The 20,066-nt window shown below is 39.2% G+C and overlaps 1 protein-coding gene and 1 long non-coding RNA gene across 3 annotated transcripts in view; one reads left to right on the top strand and one right to left on the bottom strand.

The window, feature by feature from the left end:
- The window catches only part of kcnj4 (potassium inwardly rectifying channel subfamily J member 4), a 10,523-nt gene extending 10,433 nt beyond the window's left edge, over positions 1 to 90 (top strand). For both annotated transcript variants that reach the window (XM_048246055.1, XM_048246054.1), the window contains exon 3: positions 1 to 90. This exon is cut by the window's left edge and continues 2,197 nt beyond it. The gene's annotated coding sequence lies outside the window, so the exon portion shown is untranslated.
- LOC125296254 overlaps positions 1 to 19,896 on the bottom strand; it is a 20,607-nt gene extending 711 nt beyond the window's left edge. Inside the window, exon 1 of the long non-coding RNA XR_007193723.1 lies at positions 19,736 to 19,896. This is a non-coding gene — a long non-coding RNA (uncharacterized LOC125296254). The remainder of the gene's footprint in view (positions 1 to 19,735) is intronic.
- Positions 19,897 to 20,066: the final 170 nt, after the last annotated feature.

Genomic DNA, 20,066 nt, shown 5'->3' with positions numbered 1-20,066 from the left:
GATCTATTTATGGTATTTGCTTGGAGTAATTCTTTCTGATCTTCTTTGTTTTGTTCTGCACAAGCAAAAGAGAGATCATGACATACGATACAAGATATGAATCACTCCTTCTGTGAGAGGAGATAAACAACCATTTCAACCAGGACTTTTATCATATAGATGAGACAAAGAGAGAAAGAGAGCATTTGCTGATTCTAACAGCTAAAACAATTCGACAAGCCTGTAGACATTGTTTTCCAGTTGTGTTTCTTTCAGACTGACTACATTTAAATAACAATCTCTGATTTCTTGATGTTATAAAAAAAAACATGGTTGACACCATGGGCAGTGTCTTCCTGAAAAAAAAAAAACATTTTTTTCTTTACAGGAATTATTCTTTAATTGCAACTACTTAGCTCTCAAAATGTCTCTGGTGACTGTTGTTTTGTGTCTGGGGATAAAAGCCCATATGTGTGAACAAAAAAAACAAAAACAAACCTTAAACAGACCATCTGAAAGCAGCTGGGCTCAGTCAAAGAGATTCAGTGTAGTAGTATATTACTTAAGAAAGATATCCTTTTGATATTTCAAGATGGAAGGTGAAAGCTTTGTTTAGATGAGGAAAAGTAAAGGCAGGACACTTTTGATTAATTTACACAATCAATTTTGTCTATATGATTACTTTAAGGTCTTTGCTCAATGTCTAATTGTTTTTACTATGTTTTACTATGTCTGTATTTAGTGAGGAGTCTAATTCTGTTGAAGAATGTACTTGGACACAGCCATGTCTAGACAGATGGGGGTAATGCAGTCTGTGACTGAATTTTGTTTGTTTTATTTTTGTACTGATGAAAATGGCAATTCTCCAATGTTGCACTGTTGTTGGGAGAAACAGGCTTATTACTGTTAAAATGAGAAAATCGGTTTTGCTCATGTTATGCTCATTTCTCAGTGAGTTCACTTCTTAATTACTTATTAACACTTATTAATTTCTTTGGACAGATATTTTGAATATTCGATATTTCTTGAATCAGTTTCACGTTTTTGCTTTTGCACCTGAAAAAAAAATGTTTTTCAGTATTTGAGTGAGTGACCAGAATTCAACATGTATAAAAACATCTTAAATTTCAGCTGTAAGGCTTATAGAATTCATTTGAGAACATAACATTTTAACACCCAAACTTTAGGTATTTGCTGTGTATTTATTTATTTGGTTGTTTTTTAATTGGTCTCCCTTTTTGTTCAGATATTGGTGACCTGCAGTGGAGTGTGTTTGCTTCAACCAAGAGAAGTTAACATGCATTAGAAATGAGTTCACGACAAAAATACTTGTATAAACTGAAGAGCAGGCAACACATATACCACCTTACTACATCTGATCTGTTATGACTTGGTTTCTGATGTTTTGTTTAGGGGGGAGGGAGAGGGAGGATCAAACTCCCAATCAATGGATGAATAACAGTTGGACTAAACGTTTAACTTTTAGATAAGAATGAAACAATTTAATTAAAGCTGTTATTTTGCTTTTTTTTTCAGGAAATATGTAAACTGTCTTTTCTTGCTTTAATACTCGACCATTAGTGTACCAGTGAAATCCATGCATGGAGTAACATCCTCAAACCAAAAGTTACTCAACAATGACCTGGCAATAATTTGAAAAGTGTATGACTTGAAGAATGATTACAAAATACTTGTAAGCACTTTATTCCTTATGTACTTATATCGTCTGATATGAAATATGACAATAAATATTTAATATTGGAATGTTTAAAAACTGTTTGGTGACTTGCATTTGTAAACACACATTTCCCTTAGTGCTTTGTCAATAAATGTTTCTATACTCCTAACTAAACTCCTTACAATATCAGCAAAAATAGTTTATTATAACGAGTTACAATGAATGGAAACAATTTTAGGCTCTCCTGGTTGTTTCCTCCCATTTTCCTTTACAGAGTCCATTTTGGCATATGCACGAACAAGATAATGGAAATGACTAATTGTATTGGTCAGTCAGTTTGAACAAAGTGCTTCACCATCGATAACATCGCCTCGGGTGATGCAAATCACAATCCATTATGTAACACATTTACACACACATTGAACAGAAACAAAACACAAACTAGCCGACAGATCCCTCAGTGAGACCATTTTACAGAGGTTTTTATGTTTCAGGTAAGCCGGGAACATAGACGCTTAGAGCAAAACTGCAATCCTCTATCATGAGTGATTGCATAAGTCTTGTCATAAGTTATCAAAAGTATGTTATTCCTGTTATATCTTCCTGTATGAAAATATTTAATCAAGATAGCTAGGGAGGCCATGAGTGGGCATGTGATGATTTTCCCTGCTGTCCCTTTGGTTGCCACCAGATGGCTCTAAAGACATTCCAATCAAGCTTTACCCCTCTTCCCTCACTCACGCCTCTAGAACACATACCCCCTCTAGTGGTCGACTTCATAATTCAGCTTTAGTCTTTCAGATATAGGGAGCCTTGGATAAAACCGTAGGAGAAATGGAGCCTACTGAAAACTCTGTGAAAGTCTGATGTGTTATATTTTGTGTTAAGCAGCATTTGGTTTTCATCAACAGTAGTATGCCCCTCTAATGCGTGTACATCCCCATTACTTTGAAACAGTGAATAATGTGCTGGATTATTGTGTGGCTTTGGTTCCATGTATAGGTGCATCTCAAAAAATCATGTAAAAGTCCATTGCCATGCATAGACAGAGAGATTAAAGGCTCGGGAAATCATTGCTGGTGTTTTGACTTAATTAGCTGATTAGAGCAGATTAGAGCAGATCTCATGTCGACATATTTTTTATCATACATTCTCTATTCTACTATTTTGAGATTCTGGATTTTTGATTTCCATGAGATGTAGAGTAATCATCAACATTAGAATAATCAAGATTAAAACAAAAAGAAGGCTTGAAATATTTCACCATATGTGTGAATGTAGGTTATATGAAAGTTTCACTTTTTGAAATAAATCGCAGGGAACAAAATAACTTTTCCATGATATTCTATTTTTTTGAAATGCTTTGTATTACAAATGAGATATCACTCATCCATCTATTTTAGTTTTCTCAGCTTGTTTTTTGATGATCTAGTGTTTTCTCCACACCCTTGTCACCTGTTATGGGGAGAGGAAGAAAGTCATTTTATTCACAATACAACATGGGTATATAGTTGGCTTTACCATGAACACAAATGCACTTAAATGTTCCCAATAGTTTGGAAACATTTGGAAATATTATGTGTGTGTATGTGTGGATGTGTGTGTGTGTGTGTGTGTGTGTGTGTGTGTGTGTGTGTGTGTGTGTGTGTGTGTGTGCGCGTCTTAGTGTGTTTTCTCGACTTATTTAAAACTAGAACGTTTGTGAGCAGACCATCCCATTAAATGTTCAGAGTTGATGTTGGTGATAAAAGTTGAAAAGAAGGGGTGGTCGTGGGTTGGGGCTGAAAGCTCTGATCTTAGCTGTCACGGTTGACATCTGGTGACCTCCCACTGAAGACCCCAAGCTCATTACAATCCCGGGGAAAGAGGGAGATGGGCAAGATGAGGCAAAAATATAAGAGAAAGCAGGCAGTCCTGCTGTACCTCAGTACAAGTGCAGCCTCTCAAACATGGTCTGCCCACCAAACACAGTTATGGAGAACTCCATTTAATTATAGTTTTTCTCAGTCGCTTTGGTGCTTTTCTCAGATCAGAATGAAAATTCTCATGACTATTAGTTCAACCTCCACAACATTTAGTCATTTGTGCACATCATAGTAGCAATTTCTCCTTCCTCTGAACAAATTGCAAATGCTTTTGGACATGTATCAGTTGCTTTGTCGTGTCAGTCAAAATGAACTATACTTATGAATGCTGAATAGTCGTTCCCAATAAAACTAGTCTTCATTTCATTGCTTGAGTCATTACATACAAAATTGGTGAACTAGTTATCAAATTCTGTCACAATGCTGTAGAATTGCAAAGAGCATATACAGTAAAAATGTGAAACGTACATATTTAGTGTCTTGTACTCACTTACTCTCCTAACTACAGCAATTTCTAACTTTAGTTTTCAAATGGCTGTACACATACTGTATAGTGCTGTCTTGAGCATGTTCAGGTAGTGTCACCGAGTTCTGACCTTTTTTGCATGGGAAAACACTGAGAGAATAAACTGCCATAATGAAAACATGACAAAGCCATTTGACTATCTTGTTCATAAACGATGGTGTCAAGACTTCTCATTTTGATGACACTGGCAGTTTCATTGACATAAATACTTACTTTTGAGGAATGGACTATCAATTTTGAGCAAGTGATGTGCTTTTGCAGGTTATCCACTAGGTTTTGCAGGTTGCACTAATTGTTTTGAGAAATGCACTAACTGCTGTGCAAATGTAAATAGTGATGTAAGAAAAGCACCAAAGCGACTGAGAAAAACTGTAACTGTTCCGAACTGATGCATGAGAGTTGTGAAGCCATCCATTAGGAGTTCAGTGCTTACAGGGGGCAGAACTGCTTGAAATCAAGACATGAAGTGACATATTGTGTTTTTCTTCTTTGTCTGTTTTGTCCTTTCCCGTAACTATTCAAAATATCTCTATCAGATAACTGGAATGACAGAGGATGGTCATATGATTCAAATAAAAAGAGTAATTAGAACCAAATCCTCAAAAACTTGTAAGTCTTGCCTGCTTCTGGCTTCTATATCTCACATTTGAAGCAAACATCTCCAGTAACATTTAGACTGTCAAGTTGTTATAAATAGTCCAAATTGTATTGTAACTTTAATTTTATGTAGAATCTTGTATTTTAAATAATAATCAGGCATTGCATCAAATGAAAAAGAAGCCACATTTATACAGTTTTACTTTTAAGCAGTGTTTTTATGTATTTCATAAAACCTTTGTACAACCTTTAGAAAACCTCATGGAAACATAGTAATGTATGAGTCAAGAGTTTGTGTGATCTCAAAATGATGACTTTTTGCCCTTTAGAAGAAATGAAAAAAAAATGAATGAATGAACTACTAAAGTAATCACATTTTCCTGTGTTGAATTGATCCACAGCTGATAGGGAAATTGACTCTGAGACTCTGGAAATATGCAGTGGTCATATTTCTGCAAATATAGTAAGCTGATACAACTTTGGTTGGGTGCCACTATAAGACAACAAAAAAACAACAAACAAAAACATTTCAATATCGACAAGAAAATGTCCACAGCTCCAGATGTCGTTGCATCATTCCGGGTAACCATGCTGTAATTTACTGTATTGATTTAGAGCTGAACATGAAGTGACATGTTCACAAATCACCCAGAATGTATGAAGAATGCTGACACACGACTCATGACAAAGGTCCCATCCAGACACAACTGGACCTCGCAGAAGTCACGTGATGGCTAAATTGGAAAACATTGCGTCGGACATGCCCAAATCACCATTACGGAGACAGGAAAACCCCTTCTCTTAAAATAAAGAGGGATAAACTCTTACATTTTTTTGAGCTCCTATTCCATAATTAAATCACACAGGCCATTTAATTTTAATGAAGTTAAAATATCATCCTCCATTTTGGTTTAATAAGCCATTTCCCTTTTCTCCTCCATAGTTCTAGTAACAACCTACCCCCTCACCCCACCCTATCCTTTTTACAGGGGCACTCACACGATCCATGTTTTGATACTATCTTTGAAAATGGGATGAAGTTAGACTTTTTAACCTTTGGAAAAGAGCTGGGACATTTCACCAGACAGATAAAAAGGTTTTGGTCGCAGGGGAGCCAATTCACAGCCCCAGCCCTTCAGGCTATCAGCTTTATTAGTTGGTGGGCTCGGTTTGTGGGCTGGTAAAAAGAGGGGGGATATGGGGGAGGCAACATGATGGCCATTATGGGTGGTGGTGGTGGGGAGGGAGGGGGTCCATAGTGATTCTATTGTGCATTGTTTCTGCTGTGAAATGCCTGTAGTCAACAGAGATTCATTGTGTGACCCATAACTGCCCACTGCAGTGCTAATTATGGGCTGGGTTTGCCTCCATCACTCACCCCTTTTCCATCTCTCTCTCTCTCTCTCTCTCTCTCTCTCTCTCTCTCTCTCTCTTTCTTGTCTTCTTTCCTGTTAGTCTTCACCCCTCACCCGTCTCTCTGCCTTGGGTCCATGACTGGTCGGTGGCTTCCTGTTGTGGTCCCGTTCAGCACTGCTCCCTGACTGATCCTGACGACCCTCCATCACTTTTTCCTGCTCTTTGTTGCTCTGTGATCCCAGTGATTCATGTCTGTGACATGTCCCTCATTCCTTCATCTATCCTCCAGCCCTAAAGTGCCCCAAAATACCCCCAGCTCACCCATTAATTCTGCAGCTGTGGGCGGCTGCAGTGATCTCTCTCTCTCTCTCTCTCTCTCTCTCTCTCTCTCTCTCTCTCTCTCTCTTTCTCTCATGTTCTCCACTCTTTTTTGTCTGTCTATGTGGTTTAAAGTTTTTATTTTATTGCCATCCCGTAATGCTTACAAAGCTTATACTGATCAGGTCCACTATAATCCACCCAGCTTTCTGTCCGTGGCTGTCCCTCTCCTGTGGGTCTCCTACCCCCTTCTACCCCTCTCCTCTCCTCTCAGGTGAGACACCACACGTATACGGTTTCAGATTCCCCACATACTTTCAGGTGAAGGGGGAGGCTGAACTGACCGAATGTGGAACGCTCCTCCCTGTTTACCTGCCCCTGTGTCTCACCCACTGGTCAAACACATTACAGTTGAATAACGTCTCATTTGAGTCAATATTGTACGTGAAAGTAAATAACAGGGAAATTCCTCACAAGTTCCTTTAGCCTATAGGAAGGAGGAAGAAGGTTTCTACATTAGGAAATGACTGGTTATAATGAGATCCCAGACATATACAGAGGCCAACTGCATATTCAGTGATGCCATCCGTTCATTCATAACTTTATCTTTAAAGAAACAAATATGGGAGCTCTATAAGTCTGACATAGTTAATTAGGTCAAGTTAAATTAAATTACATATTCACCAAGAGAAATCAGGTATGCTAGATCACCAGTTGATGATAACAGTGAGGAACATCTTTGCATATTTTCTTCAAAGAACACAGAATGAGTACAAAAAAAACAGTCTAAATTCATTAGAATTTTGGCATGAAATAGAAACGCCTGCTTGACACAATGTTTCTATTTTTCCCCAAAGGAAACAATACAATAGCAAAACAAAGAGGAAGAAAATGCTTCTAAGGGTAGCTATGGCTTGTCTTAAGATAAAACGAAGACATTCAAATGTCATGACTGAGATTATGACTTTTACGTAATATTCTGCTGTTATTGTCAGCTGCTGCTGTTGTGTCCCCCAAGCAGCATTTTGGTCATGTCAGGCACCACACTTGTCAGATGTTGTTAGTAATGCACACGATCACTGTGAATTTCTTCCGAGCAAACCCTGAATAAACTGCCCAGCTTTTAGGCATATTTCACCATATGTGTTTCCTTTTGTGTACCTCACAGTGTAGAACCAAAGCAAATGTACAATGCTCTTTTCCGTTCTATTCCATCAATCACACAGACTAAATTCCAGTTAATCTACGTACACATTCCAGTCATATAATAATGTAGAAAGGCATTTGACATGACATGAAATGTTAAACCAGATCATTTCATGAGAGCTGTCTTTGATTCAGTGTGTGTTTGACTGATGCACAATGTTGAATCAAGTGTGCAACTAAGCAGCCCTGAAACAAGTTAGCTGTCTCTCCAGAAGACTCTCTCTTATACAAAGTTGCATGTCAACACCACAGTCCACCACCACTGCGACTCAATTTCCACTAACTTGTATTTTAAAATAAATGCTAGACTCAATGACATTGATAAACATGCCATCCAAAAACGAATTAAATCAATAATTACGCCCCCATTGAGGTGGTGCGTGGAAATGTTATCAGCCTCATAAATGCCTTGCTGTAGCAGCACATTTTTCCCATTCTGGTGCTAGTGTGGACAGCGAGTGCATTGTTGTGCTTGAATGCACTAAGACTGATGTCATTTCTGCTCAAGACTGTGTCAGTGCTTGTCTGCAACAGTTCTAGAGCCACAGCAGTTGGTCAGCAGGGAGACAAGCATTTCCAGTGGGCAGAAATGAACCGTCCATTACCTAGAAGATTCTATTATAATTACTGGTGCATAGCAAAGGGTAAGTATGTGGACATAAACCTGCGTTTGTGAGAAAATGCGGAAGCAATACACCAGTGAGGGGATGACCTGTTATCAGGGCATGTCTCTGTGCATGTAAAACGTACCTTCCCTAGTATTGTATAGCATCAGCATATTCAAGCATGCTTAGCGTTGCTTTGTTGAGCTAATATTTATATGGACATAACAATATGAGTTCGTCCTAAATAAAAGCATGTGATTTTCTATTGGAGTGTATCTACACTGATTGTGTACACATGTGTGTTAAAGAGAATAATGTTCATCTGTGTGTGTTAACATATATTTGCATCCCTATATGGGTGTGTGTTTGTATATACATGTGCATCTGTGGTGTGTATAGGTTTTGTGAGTGTCTGAGCACGGCTGGCTCGGAGAGGCTGTGCGAGAGCAGCTGGGGGCCCTGTGTTTGAACCCAGGCTCACATGGGCCCAGCGCGGGAGGGCCGCGGGGCGAGGAGGCGATGGGAGAGGGGGTTGCCACCGACGAACTCTCCATCTCCCTCTCCCCTTTCATCTCCCCAGCCTGGCCACCAACAACGGGGCCTTTCATTCGGGCATCTCTGCGGCCGCCCTCAGACCCCCCGAGGCCCCCACCCTTTCACGCTGCTTAATTCAATGTTCCGAGAAGAACTCATGATTGGAAAGTGACTCGTTTTTTTTTCTCTTTCTCTCCTCCGTCTTCCTCCGGCTCGTCTCCAGTCTCTCTGCTCCCTCTTGCTGACCTACCCGTTCCATGCACGCACACAAACACACACACACACACACACACACACACACACACACACACACACACACACACACACACACACACACAAACACACACACACACACACACACACACACACACTGTATGGCAACAACATCTGCAGAAATGCAGAGAAGGAAGGGAATGAGGTACACAACAATCTTGCCAGGATGACATCAGTGCGTCACGTTCTCAGAGATGGGAAAGACCCGCTTCATGGAAAGCAGAGAATGGAGAAATCCAATCCAACAGGTCTGAAGAAACTAAGTTGACTGTGCTCTGACGTTAAAGGATGCTTTGAGAATAAATAAGAGTGACTCCAACGGTATGAGGATGCAACACATGACCGGTGATGAGATATGTAGAGAACGAACGAGAGGAGGAAGTGGGCAGCATCTGCCTCTTGGCACCTCAGAGAGAGCTAGATCCAGCCTGGACAAAGCTGGACAATCTCTAGGCCATGTAGGAGGACTCAGCATCAATACTGACCATGAAATATGAGTGCCCAGTGTTGATTCTTGCACAATCACCTCCGACCACAAATGAGCACCAAAATCTCCTTCCCAACCAATAGCATTTGGTTTAAATAATAATTTTAATGGATAAAATTAATAAAAAATATGTGCTCTTCCAATTTCTCCATTGATTATTTTATAATAATGACTTAAAGTTCAGCCTCAAATCAGTTTAATGTATGACCCAGAACTCAGGAAATAGTCGTGTCATTCATTAAATAGCTATTGTTAAATGTTGACAGGGGATCACACTACATCTCAGAGTCTGCATCAAATATTGAGCAATACCAGCAAAATACACAAGAGGGCCCTCAATTGACTCATATCTCACATGAAACACACCAGTTACATCTAATAGCCTAATTAATAATCTCATGATTGCATTAGGAATCATCTCATTAATCTCCCCAATCAAAATGTTTTAAGGCACACATATGTCTTAACAGCTTACAAATAAAGAAGATACCAATTAAACAAGATACTTGAAGAAAGAAAAAAAGAAAGAAAGAAAGAAAGAAAGAAAGAAAGAAAGAAATAACTTTTTAATCTGTGAAAGACCATTTTAATCTGTGAAAAGGAAATCTGTTAGCTATGGGTTAGGTGCTCAATAACATCAACTAAGTTGTTTCTTGGCATACTACTCTGTATGAAATGTTCTTCGCACATCTTAAAGTGACATATTTTTGTAATCAAGATCATCATATAATCTTAAGAATGTTGCTCACCCTTTTGGCTTTAGTCAGATGTACAAAAATACCAGCCTGTCTAAGTCTGCTTATGGCTGCATGTCAGATGAATTTGACAGCACACATAGTCCAATAGACCTAGCAAACAGCTTGAATAATTGTTAAACTTGAACCTTTCCGTTTGTGTTTTTTCTTTTCATTTAAGAATTGACACAAGAAGTTTTTTTCCTGGAGCATGATGATAACTGTTTTATTTGAATTACCACCAAAAAATCAACGAATTGATTGACACAATCCTGTGACTGCACAGACATCCAAACCAAATGTTTTTCATCAACAGCTCTCAACCTGATTCAATCAATTTGAGTACAACAATTAAGCTAAATGGTGTTCACCATGGTGTGGAAATAATATAGGCTAATGTCTTAAACTAAAGGAGCATGGTGTTTATGGTACAATGCGCCCCAATGCCTCAGCACTCAGACACTCTTTAACTATACAGCCAGAAGGCACATCCACAGTCAGTCACATCCGCTGCCATGCACTCTGGGAAAGCTGAGGGCAACACCACAGGCCAGAGACAGTAAGGGTTCTACACTGAGAAGAGGCGTCTAAACTAACCTCTTTTATCTGCTGAATAAAATAAAAAGACTTTTCTGAAAAGATGGAAAGGAAAAACATTGAAAAGATACTGCTCGGGACAGTTAAAAATCCAATGGGATATTTCTGCTTTATGTTATGGGAAATCTCAGCAATATATTAATGGTTTAATTTAGACAAAAGTTGATGCAGAGAGTTGGGGAAATCCACTTCAAAAGATTTGAGAATAGCTCCTGCTTAATCATATCTGATTTGAGTGATCTTAAATAAATCCATATTCCTGGTAAAAACAGACCTTTGCTTTTAGTTTTGAGATATTAAGAGATTAGGCCACATAAATCCATATTTTACAATCCAATCCAAATAATCATTTGGACTATTTGTAAGTAAAACATACAGTGGGTGCATGCCTTCCTTCGTTTTCCTCTGGCAACTGTGATTAGTATTCCTCTGGCAACTGTGATTAGGCGACTGTTAAACTAGTTCTAGTTCTAGCATGTCTGATTAATACATGTATGCCTCATGATTTCTTTTTCATTCGTTAATCATTTATCCTGATAAATGAGCTTTTCTAAATTCAAACTGAATTAAGCAATAGTAATGATCAAATCAATGAACTGATGACCAAATGATCAGTCAATAAAAACTTTTGTTTTAAAACATTTGTGACCTGTTTATGCAGGCTGACTAATTGAGAAGTTCACTGTGGCCTTGAGGTTTTTCATTTTCATTTGGTCTTTAAAAATTGGCCTATCCATCTTCAAAATTAGGCCAAACATTATACACATTTCTGTAATTTCATGTTTTATATTTTAGGCTATTTTTCTTGTTAAGTTGCCTGCAAAAATGTAAGGTCTCATCTCGGCTGGATCAGAATCCGTAGCCTACCGTAGGCCTATGCACTCAGCCTGTCAAATCGAGGATAGAATCAGTTTGAAAATATCGGCCTCAGGCGGCCTGAATGACATAAAACTAGGCTACACATGATTTTCTCCGTGCTCAGAAGTATAGGCTAATGTGAAAAAATGTGATGTGCTCTGTGGTGTATTTGAACGATCAAATGATCAAACAACAACAGCAAATGGTGTGATATAAGCCTACACAACATTACACTTACAAAATAGGGGCAAGCAAATAAACACCAAGCAAAATACACCAAGCAAATAAGTCATCTGGCCAATGAAATGTTGCCAGATAATTCCCTACAGAACCGTAAATAATAGGTGGCGTTAAGTCCTGCAGTAATCGCCAGCTATATTAGCCTAAACTAATTAGGTGCAAATGACAGCCCTTGAGCAGTATGTTCCCTATCTCCATCTCAAGAATCGCAGCAGGGGATCTGTTTGCGATGTAATTTACCAGAGAAAGCCTCCAAACAAGGGAACCGCGGTACGGTTCAATAAAGAGCAACAGGCACCCGAGTAGCTGCACTCATCAGTAAAGCAGCCATCAAAGTTTCTTTTCCTGCCTCAGGCGTGTTAATTATGCGGGGTCATGAGGAACACAGCGTGTGTGTAATTATCAGAGGAGATGTCAGCCGCTTATTCAGCAGGGGTACAGTCAGACACCCGCTCCCACATCCTCATACACAACGTTACACTGTTCTACCCCCTCCCAAATTCACTCAGATGAACCTCTTTCATTCTGCTTTGTTCATGTAAGTGACAGTTGCGTCAAAAGGCCTGACATGGGGTTATGCCTGATGACTTTTGATTTGAGGGTGGGGATATTGAAAAATTTTTTGTGGAATTTTAGATCATTGATTACACTCCAAGACTCAAAGTCCAAACTAATGAAGCCAATGGTGAAAATGGCATTATGTTTACAACATTTAAATGTTGTAAATTGCCTTATAAAATTAGATGTAGCCTAGCCTATGTCATTAAAAGCTGGCATTGAACAATCTGCTCTTGAGTCTTTGCAATATAATACATTGTTTTCCATCAGTCTGAGCTCTTGACTTTAAACCCTTGAAATAACTATAATATCATGTAAAAAGTGGTCCATGTTGAGGATCAGACTATATTTTCTTCATGGTCTATTCACACCACTGGGAATGAAGGCAGTGTCAAAGGGCAAGACATTCAGGGAACTTGCCCTTGTCTGAGTGCGCAGCCACAGTAATAAAGACACTTTTGTCCTCTTGTGAATGCTTCTGCATCATTTTATGCATTTCACTGCAAATGACTCAGGCTCCACGTCCCTTGCATCTCATTCCATCTTTATGCCGTAATATCTTTCATTGTCCCTCTGCCTCTGCCTCTATTATGCACTCAAAGATTAAGATTCCTGAATACCATCAGAACTGACAACACACAACCAGAATCACTCTAACCACACCACACCACACACACACACACACACTCTCTCTCTCTCTCTCTCTCTCTCTCTCTCTCTCACGCACACACACACACACACACACACACACACACACACACACACACACACACACACACACACACACACACACACACACACACACACACACACGCACCAAGATGTCTGCAGTAACTCACAACAACAATGTATGCAAGTTTATGGCCAAAGGCTGGTATTTTGTTTTGAACCAGACAGGACCAGTACCAAACTCCAATGACATCATCTCTCCATCTTCCCCTGTGCTCGTCTCCTATGACTTCTCCGCTCTCTCTCTCTGTCCTTAATGTCCCTGCATGTCTCACACAGCTGCAGTCAGTGTTTATGCCTTTGTGGCCGCCAAGAGCAAGGCAAGCAGACTGAAAGAGTGAAAGAAAGGGAATGGAGAGAGTGACAGAAAGAGTGACAGGAAGAGGGCTAAGGAGAAGGAATAAATGGCTGGAGAAAAGGCAACAAAGAAGAAAAGAGAGAGAAGCGTAATGAAGAGAGTGAGGATGAGAGAGAGAGAAAGAGAGAGGGAGGGAGGGAGAGAGAGAGAGAGAGAAAGAGAGAGATAGAACTGCAAGGGTTGCAGCTGGGTAATGAATGGTGAAGAATTAGAATGGCTGCTCACATGTCCTGAGACTTCCAGCCTAAACTAAAGCTAAATGGAGTGTCTCTGAAACAAGGGAAGAGTACACAACCCAACTCTCAGCTCTACATGGACATTAGTTAAGATACAATCAGAGGAAGCGGTCCCCTAGGAGGTGGGGAGCAAACAGGGAGAAAATGCTCCTCTGTGTCCTCAACTGAAGGTGTAAATCTATCCCATCACACCTGTGTGTCTAATGAACCAAAAACTGGACTGCACTCTTGTAAAGGCTTAGAAAGACACTGTCTGTGAGATGTGAGTGACTCTTAAAGTTTGTTTGACTCAAGGTCGTAGCCATAGAGTCACTATATTGATGTCATTATGTTTATATATACTTTTTTTTTAAAATATTAATAGTGTTCCATAGCCCTGCTCTTCCCCTCATTGTGTTGTAATCTAATGGCATTGATTAGGGATACATAAAAAGCAAAATCAATTACAACCATAACTATAATGATATGAACAAACATGTATGCATTGATATAGAAAAATGCAACGTCCAGATATTGGGGCAAAGTTTAGTCGTATTTTCTATGTAAAAACATGTGTGGCCAGATTATCATGGTTCAATGTGATCGAGTAAACAGTATTAAAGCCAAAACAACTGCACCCTAGAGTAGGCTATGACACTTTTTAACTGGAGGAGTTCTTATTCCTTCTTTGCTCCTTCTCTCACTCGACCATGCTACCTTCTATTGCTGCCCAATTGGCATCATCATCTGCGCTCCCTCTCTCCTTCTCATACTTTTTTTTATCTAAATGTTTTTTTAACTAAACATTTTCTCTTAAAAGCTTTTCAAAAATCTGCTGATAATAACTTTTAGTTGACATCTCAAATGATAAGAGAAAGGCTCCGTTCCTGTGGTCGACATCGATTCTCCAACACAAGTTTGCTTGCAGTGACCACCATGATTGGCTGATGAGCAACAAGTCTGTGCTGATGAGTAGGCATGCTGTAGACAGGCTAACAGATGCCTTACCTATTGACAGAGTATGTTTCTTTATCTTTACATCTTTATGATGACACCTTAGCATTGTAAGGAAAATTAATTTACAATAAAATGTTGCATAGTTAACATTGATTGGGTTTTGCTTGTTAGTGTTACCGCATCCCTTTCATGTTGCACAGTTATTGCCTCGCGATTGTGTGTGTGTGTGTGTGTGTGTGTGTGTGTGTGTTTGTGTTTGTGTGTGTGTGTGTGTGTGTATGTGTGGATGCTTTTGTTGGTGTGTTTAATTGTGTCTGTCTGTCATCTGTCATCTTTTCAGTATCAATAGAAGTTTCTAGAGTATGACTGACTCATGTACATGACAGAGATGATGAGCCTGATAGGCCAGCTTGTGTGTCTGTGAACCTCTCAGACAAAAGCCAGAGGAATCCATTCCGAGCACAGGAATTAGATAATCCATTATTGTGTTTTGATTTCTTCAGATATGGCAAAACCCAAGGTCAACTGTAAAAAAAAACCAGTATGGGAGGGGGTAGTTTCGACAAAAAAACGTCCCTAGAAGTCCCTTTAAAGAACAAACCCTGTTGTGCCAGTTTTGTAACCTTTCATGTTGTTCTTAGAGTTTAACCACGTCTTTGCTGAACTAGTCTCATGCATTGACTGTGAGAAACGTGCAATTGACAGACCTCACATGACGTATTTGAATGTAATGTTAGAATTAGCTATGAAATATGAGATAAACTGATGACAGAATATATTCAGTTTGTATAGTTTGCATACATTGCACTGTATAAGTATTGGTGTTGGTATGGTGTTACAACATTAAATGTCCCATCTACAATTAATAGGAACATTAACTGATCTTACATGTACACGATTGGCTGGTGGCTAGTTACGCAGGCCTAAATAATTTATTAACAGTTTAGTTAACAATTTGTGATTAGGCTACCACAGCTAGTGATTATTTTGGACAGCCGAGAGTGACAGGCTATTGTAGCATAACAATTTATGCCCTTAAATGGGGGGACATGTTGAGCATAGTTGAATATTGGGGGAACATGTTCCCCTCAAAGTAGTTTATGATTATGGCCTTGGTTTGACTGCTGAAGTTTCATGGCATGCCAACCAGTTCATTAGGATAAAAACCCGGGCTAGATTTGGGGACATAGCACAGGATATACAGTAATTAGAATTCTGTTAATAAATAATCTCATACATGTCTGTCCTTAAGATAACCTAGCAGGATACTATATAAGCTAACAGGGTATAATATCACTAACAGAAATGGGAGGTTTTAACGAATACAAAAACAACCCCAAAAACATCCCTCTCCAGAGACACTGCAGCCTGATCTCACCGGTTGCCATGGTGATAACACCTGCAGGATTCTCTCAGGGTGGAAAAAGGCAAAAAAAAAACACACACAGCAACTGGTCGATTTCAAAATACTACCGGAGATAAAGTCAGGTAACCAAACTCTTTCTCTCTTTACCTCATGCTTCTGCCCAAATCCCTCCCTCAGCCCCCTATCAATTTCCTTTAGATGTGCCCCCCTCACACAATTGAAGTAACTGGATTCTTCCCTTCGGCCAGCCCTGTGTAGATATGAAGAGAGTCATACAATGGAGCATTCATGGGACCCGCAATGCAAAACGCCCCCTCCCCATCTCTCTCTCTCTCTCAGTCTCCCCCTCTCCACCCATAAGACCCCCCCCCCATCCTACATCCCCCACCCCACCCCATCATCCCACCTCACACACTCCCCAGCTGCATAGGAACCCTGTCCAAGTTCTAGCCCCTGCCACTGTTACCACCCAACCAACGTACACCACCCCACCATCACCACCACCCCCATGCAAAAAAGAGCACAAAAGAATAGGAAATTCAGTGGTATCAGCACAAAGACAGGATTCATGGCAGCCACAGACACTCAAGGAAAAGAGGGGGAACCTATTTAAGCGTCACACAGCTGCATCAATTTATTAAAAAAGATGGGCGGAAAGGGAAAAAAAGGTCAGTGAGGGTTATGGAATGCAGAATTAGTTTTATTAACCCTTTGAAGATGGCCTGGTATGTTAATTGTGGCTTAATCATTAATATTCATCTCAATTAGCACAGACTTCGGGGGTAACTGGGACACAGGTGATGGTCTTACATTCAAACAGTGACTTACATCCCCTCTGATTGCAACATCCGTCATTCACATTTCCACCACTGAAGTCCCCAATGCACTGCACGCACGACATTCGGCCCTGTACGGAGATTTTTGGGTAACACTCTTTGGCTTTGTACTAGTCGGTGGTTAAATTATGGAAGGTTTAAATAATCTAGAGTTCATCGCATCTGCGCTCGACTCAGACAAACATGACACATTCATCTGAGCTGTTGAAACCAGTTGCTGAGTGTTGAGTGCGTCCACCTGCAGGGACCTGAACAGGTGCACTGAAGACAGACTTTTTTTTTCTTTTAAAGGACACCTTGAGGCCTTCTGGCTGTAATTGCATTATATACACAGATCTTGTATTTTCAGAGTAAAACTGAAATTATAGGGCTATACGAATGTTTCTGACTGGAAACATAGTGAGAAGGTAAGCATTTTGTTTTTTTCTATATACATATTTACTTGGTGTGCAAAAATGCTACACTGAGATGGGGAAATCTTGATTAAATGGTTCCCCCATACCAGTCTTTATCATAAGAGTCTTCATTCCCATAAAAACATAAAAACATCACCTCTTCCTTCCTAATATGTGATTCTTGGCATTTTCTTACCCTCTGCTTCTGTGAAAATGCAAAAAGGCTTCCCAGGAAGGCTAACCTGTCATTCCTAGACAAATTCAGCCGCCCTAAACAGCCCAGCTCTGCATCAGTTGTCTGTTAGGATATTAGATTCTTTTAATTCTGTGTTTCATCATTTGTCCCATCATGCATCTCTCTTCGCTCTGTGTCTTTCTGTGCCTCTCTCTTATTTCCTCTCTCCTTCTCTCTTTTGCAACATCTCTCATTCTTGACTTAGCTTCATGTCACTTTCACGTTGCTCTGTGAGTCACAGTAAGAGCCCGCTCTTCAGTCCTTAAAAACATCAGGTGGGATGAGTCGAGGGCAACTGTACCTATATACAATTTGGTCATGAGACCATGAAGCCCACTCAGACTGACCTCTTGACCCCCAACAGTCACGAGTTTCGATTCCCTAACAGTCACCCTCACTCCGTCCTCTAGGAGGACAACAAACTGCGTCACCGGTGTCACATGTCAAGCGGCCAGGGCAAAGATCCAGGTCAGATGGTTCACAATTATAAAAGCAGCCCACTAAACTACAATGGTCAGCAAATGTGCCTTTTTTAAGGATATATTGTTACTTTAATAAAGTCATGCACCAATAAGAAATTTTCTCTGATATATATTTGGAGTTTTACAAATGTCTAATAAACTCATCTTACATCAACCTAACACAGCATTTACATAAAGTTATGCACCAATAAGAAATTTTCTCTGATATATATTTGGAGTTTTACAAATGTCTAATAAACTCATCTTACATCAACCTAACACAGCATTTACATAATTAATGTAATAAACAATGCAATTCAATTGATTCAATTCAATGTCATATAAGTGACAGCTGCAAAGACCAATAACTTGTACAAAAATGACAGAAATGTTGTAATGTTCAACTAACTGCAGAAGCAATCACACCTCTCAAAGTTACACAACTGACTCAAAATATATCACCTTTAACACCTTGATATTTCCCACAAAAAAATGAGAGAAAAGGCATGAGCCACAGGTGTAAAAGGAGCAGAGCACAAAAGAGCCATGGAATAGCCTATTAATGTAAACCTAGAGAATGACAATGTGACCCATCATTTAACTTATGTACACAATTCAACATCTCCACTATACCAAAAAAGGGGGTACCATTTGAATTACAATACATCATTTGTGTTCTTGGAGTAAAGGTTCAACTACTGTTTTGTAATTATTCTGTTGTAATTAGGACAGTTCAATTTTGGACTGATCTGATATAAAATATGAAATGAAATTAAATGAAATGAAATAATTTGTTTTACAACTGCAGTTACTGATACTGATGTTCGCCTACCACTATGAGGTAAACCTTGAGTATCAAAAATCACAGCAGAGGTAAGCGTTGCATAAGTAATTGTCACTTACAACAAATAATTTGAATGAATGTATTCTGCAATAAAATGTGATGTTGTTGTGTCATATTAATTCAACAGGTTGCTGTCCTTAAAAAAAAGAAATCATCGCTTTACTAATTTCCAACAGTTCATGGTATAAGAATGAATGAAGAAAGAAAGAATTTATTAAAATGGTTAACTCACATCAAAACGAATAAATAAAACTTAATGTCAGGGGCATTTTCTGAATAATTGTCTATATTAATATCTGTACGTGAAAATAACGAAGCATGACATTTTAAATAGAAACATTAGGCCTGATGAAATGTCAACGGCGCATATATAAATAGAGGCAGATGTGCTTAATTTGAAGTCAAATTAAACAAGACTGAACTGAATTCTCTAAAATTTGTGACATTACGTGTAACTTTTGCGCAAATGATTATTTCGATAATTTTAGCATTTTCACAATATGAAGGTCTATTTCTGTCACAAAAAGAAACTCACAACTGTTGTGCTGTGCTAACTGGACAAACAGCACACACTCAGGCAGCTATACAAAAACACAAACAATGCATGTATTAATCTATGATTGTTGAAAGTTTGATAGCCTATAGCAAAATATATATTTCACTAATGCTGTGTAAAAGTGCAGCCAACTTGTGAACAACGGACACAAAACTACTGCGGCATAAGAATCATTACTCTTTCTGCAGAACATTTATTTAACATTCTGCACAAATGATGTGCAAAAATAAATTTTGAAATACTTCCGAATACACAACTGTAACACTGTCTAAAGGAAATATGCAAAATCTTATTTGTTTAATTGTATCCATTGCACTACTGTTTCAAATTTTACTTCAGTGCACGCTCATTTACAGTACTTAAAAAACTCACTTCAAAGACGGGAGCAGGCAAATCCCGAGGAAACGGCAGGCACCGGACTTGAATATTTTGTTTCCCCCCCTCAGAGACGCTACTCCTGAGTAGACGGTATGACATGTACATCCACAAGCAAACACAGAGGTCTTGGAGCATTTTTCTGTATATGTGTGCGTTTGCTGAGACACAGTGAAAAGACACGCACTAAAGAGAGACACACGTCTTTTTCTCTTTTCTTTTTTTATATACACAGAACTGCTTTTTGTTCCTCATTTTTTCATTTAAGGGGGTAATGGAAGGGGGGTGTTCGTTTGATCACATGATTACAATTCACCTGAGATAAAAC

Source organism: Alosa alosa, chromosome 6, assembly GCF_017589495.1.
Source record: "Alosa alosa isolate M-15738 ecotype Scorff River chromosome 6, AALO_Geno_1.1, whole genome shotgun sequence".
In the NCBI taxonomy this organism is placed as follows: Eukaryota; Metazoa; Chordata; class Actinopteri; order Clupeiformes; family Clupeidae; genus Alosa; species Alosa alosa.
Note: the sequence above shows the minus strand (reverse complement) of the source record. Positions and strands in the feature narration are given on the sequence as shown.